This window comes from Ranitomeya imitator, chromosome 5 (genome assembly GCF_032444005.1).
Source record: "Ranitomeya imitator isolate aRanImi1 chromosome 5, aRanImi1.pri, whole genome shotgun sequence".
Classification (NCBI taxonomy): Eukaryota; Metazoa; Chordata; class Amphibia; order Anura; family Dendrobatidae; genus Ranitomeya; species Ranitomeya imitator.
In genome coordinates this window covers 705,913,281-705,917,157 of record NC_091286.1, presented here as the reverse complement: position 1 = coordinate 705,917,157, position 3,877 = coordinate 705,913,281, and the positions used below count along the sequence as shown (strand labels likewise).

The following is a 3,877-nucleotide window of genomic DNA, read 5'->3' as shown; positions in this document are numbered from 1 at the left end:
TTCCTTCTATCTAAAATTAAATCTGTTAAAAAATGAACTCCTTGAGTTTCCTCTCTCCACTAACCTACCTATGACTGATATTTCTAGAGTGAAAGAAGGAGAGATGAGCGTTTTCGAATAAATATGCAGCTTTTCTACCTTTGTCCACAAATTCTCTTGATGATGTTGATTTTTTGCCCATTAAAGTAACTAAAGTGTTATAAAAAAAAAATCACAGCATAAGGCTTAACAAAAAAGTTACAAAGATTAAAAACACCACGAAAAGCAAAATGCATTGAGCTGTTATAGAATTAAACTATGGCCTATTGTTCGAAAAGCAACCATACCAACCAGCACAACACCAATGTTTACCATGGCATTGCTTTTGTATTGCGGACTAACCCTACTAAGTTTTTAGCAACAACTGATGAGCAGCATATTGTTTAGATGAGAAAGTTGAAAAGAGATAAGAACGATTCTCTTCATTTCTTTCTCCTTTCCGTGGTTGCTAAACTGTAAGAAGAGAGTAGAGCATGAGCCTTAACACAAAACGTTAAAAGAGAGTAAACACAACACCAATGGTGAAAAGAAGCCATGCGTTGGCCGGGAATCGAACCCGGGTCAACTGCTTGGAAGGCAGCTATGCTCACCACTATACCACCAACGCTTATGACAGCATTTTTTTTACATTTTCTGCAATAATACTACAAAATAGTTAGCAAAAAAAGTATGAAGATATAAAAAAAAACTAAGATACTTCATAATTGCATTGGCCGGGAATCGAACCAGGATCAACTACGTGGGAAGCAGCTATGCTCACCACTAGACCACCAATGCATGAGCCCTCTTTCCAAATTTGGCTTTTGTTGCCCAAAGGTGCTAAAGTGTTAACACAAAAAAGAACGGACTGAATATGATGGGAAAGCGCTGATTGATAAAAAAAAGTTTTCAAAAAGGCAAGGTGTTGTCCAAAACTCATAAATTAACTCTTTTGAACCAGCTGCGTAGCATTTCTACCAATTTCTAAAATTCTCTCAATTGTTTTCGCTATTTGCCCGTAAGTTACCTAAAGTCTTACCAAAATAGAAAGTACACTATGAGACCTTAACACAAAAAGATTAAAAAGAGTCAAAACCACCACAAAATGACTGCTAAAAGCCTCTGCCAATTTTTTGCATTTCGAGCACTTACTCTGCTAAGTTGTTACCAAGGAAAGAATAGCAGCAGCATATGTTTTTAAAGAGACATTTGAGAGCAAAAGTTGAAATTGAGGGGACGAGATGAGCTTTTTTGAATACATTTATTGCTTTTCCACCTCTGTCTACAAATGCTCTCAATTATGTTGTTTTTTTGCCCATTAAAGTAACTAAAGTGTTACCAAAAAAATCACAGCATAAGCCTTAAAAAAAGTTAAAAAGAGTAAAAACACCACTAAAAGCAAAATACATTAAGCTGTTATAGAAGTAAACTATGGCCTATTGTTCAAAAAGCAACCATACCAACCAGCACAACACCAATGCTTACCTGTTGTGAATTCTGTGGCAGAGCTCCCTCTTGTGGTCACAAGTGGTACTTCGGCTGATTCTCTCTGTGAGCTTCCGTTGGTGGAGGAAAGTGGTACTGCGGCTTCTGAGTTTCCTTCCTCAGGTGATATGGTGAAGTCGTTAGGTGCTGCTCTATTTAACTCCACCTAGTGCTTTGATCCTGGCCTCCAGTCAATGTTCTAGTATTGGACCTGTCTCCTCCTGGATCGTTCCTGTGGCCTGCTGCTCTGCATAGCTAAGTTATTATTTGCTTTTTGTTTGCTGTTTTTTTTCTGTCCAGCTTGTCTATTTGTTTTTTCCTGCTTGCTGGAAGCTCTGGGACGCACAGGGTGTACCTCCGTGCCGTTAGTTCGGTACGGAGGGTCTTTTTGCCCCCTTTGCGTGGTTTTTGTAGGGTTTTGTGTTGACCGCAAAGTTACCTTTCCTATCCTCGCTCTGTTCAGAAAGTTGGGCCTCGCTTTGCTAAATCTATTTCATCTCTACGTTTGTCTTTTCATCTTAACTCACAGTCATTATATGTGGGGGCTGCCTTTTCCTTTGAGGATATTTCTCTGAGGCAAGGTAGGCTTATTTTCTATCTTCAGGCTAGCTAGTTTCTCAGGCCGTGCCGAGTTGCATAGGGAGCGTTAGGCGCAATCCACGGCTGCCTCTAGTGTTGTTGGAGAGGATTAGGGATTGCGGTCAACAGAGTTCCCACGTCTCAGAGCTCGTTCTTGTTTTTTGGGTTATTGCCAGGTCACTGTATGTGCGCTGACCTCTATGTCCATTGTGGTACTGAATTACCTTTCATAACAGTACTGGAGGCCAAAAGTACTAATGATTCTCAATAGAGGGAAAAAAGAAGTTCTGAGACCATTTTTTTTTCTCTGCACTGTGTTTTGCCTTTTTTTCCCCCTAGACATTAGGGTGGTTCAGGACACAGGTGTGGACATGGACATTCAGGGTCTGTGCTCTTCTTTTTTAATCAAATATTTTTATTAAACATTAAGAAAAATATAAGTAGATTGCATTGCTGTAAACAGTACATACATATGTTCTGCATTTTCAATAAACTTTTTAATCCCAAACCAGCCTCCCTCCCCTCCCCTCCTCCCCCCCCCCCCCGCCCCCGGAGACCCACCAAGAACCACTCCGATCCTCCCAAACTTCTATCCTTAACCAAGAACAAGAAGGTGTCATGTCAATACTGCTCCCACGGGGGCAGAGTACCCAAAAGCTAGAAAACAATCTCCAGATCACGTCGACTCGAGCCAAGGAATCCACAGCTTGTTGAAAAGGTCCATCTTGTTTCTTTTAGAATAAATGCTCTTCTCCAATGCCACGATATAGTCCACTTGTGTCATGAAATCTTTTCTCGTTGGTGGCTCTACCCTTATCCAAAACTTAGCGATCAACTTTCGAGCAATAAACAACAATCTTGCAATAACTATTTTGTACGAGTTATCAGTTACAATCTCCTCCACGTAACCCAATATGCATACCAGAGGATCCCGTGGTATCGAACATTTGTATGTTAGTCCCACTTTGTTTAGCACCACGATCCAAAACGAGGACAACCTGGGGCACTGCCACATCATATGGAGGATACCCGCCTCGGACTGCGAGCACCTAGGGCATTCGGAGTTAGGTCTTAGACCAGCTTTGTACAACATGTCCGGGGTTCTATAAGCCCTATGAATGACCAACAGCTGTGACAGCCTCCCAGGCTCACTCATCGAGATCCTGGGCACGTATTCCAATATTGAGTCCCACTGATCGCCGTCAATCGCCCCCAAGTCTGCCTCCCACTTCGCTCTGGCTCTGATAGGGTGCCCCTCTAAGAAGGAAAATAGAAGGAATTCATATATTCCTGAGATCACCCCTTTCGTGCCTTCCCCCATGAGGATAAAATCTAGCATTAGATCCACCTGGATCTCCTTAGGCCCCCTCTTACATTGTGCCCGATATGCATGAGAGATGCGGTTATATTGGTACAGTTCAGTGCTTGGCAGCCGAAATTCCTCCTGTAATGTTTCGAAGCTCTTAATTCTACCTTGGTGCAAGACTTGGCTTATCCAAGAGATTCCCGCTCCCTTCCAAACATGGAATCCCTCCATCTGTCTAAACTCCTGCAAGAGACAATTATTCCATATGGGCGAAAACCTAGTAAGTGCCCTCACACCCCTAATTCCTTTAACTTTGTCCCAAATCTTATGGATAAGCCTAATAGTGCAGAATTTAGTACCCTTCTCTCGGAAATGCCCACCCTCCAAACCCTCAGTTAGTACCCTTGACCCAATCAATTTCCTCAGACTGCAGGGTGTCCGCTCCCAACCCGATTCCACACCCCATCCCCTAAAATGTTGACATTGTGA

General features: G+C 42.2%; 1 non-coding gene across 1 annotated transcript; it reads right to left on the bottom strand.

Moving 5' to 3' along the window:
* Nucleotides 1–574: 574 nt before the first annotated feature.
* TRNAG-UCC (transfer RNA glycine (anticodon UCC)) lies at nt 575–646 on the bottom strand. The gene has a single exon. It is a non-coding gene; the product is annotated as a tRNA-Gly (tRNA).
* Nucleotides 647–3,877: the final 3,231 nt, after the last annotated feature.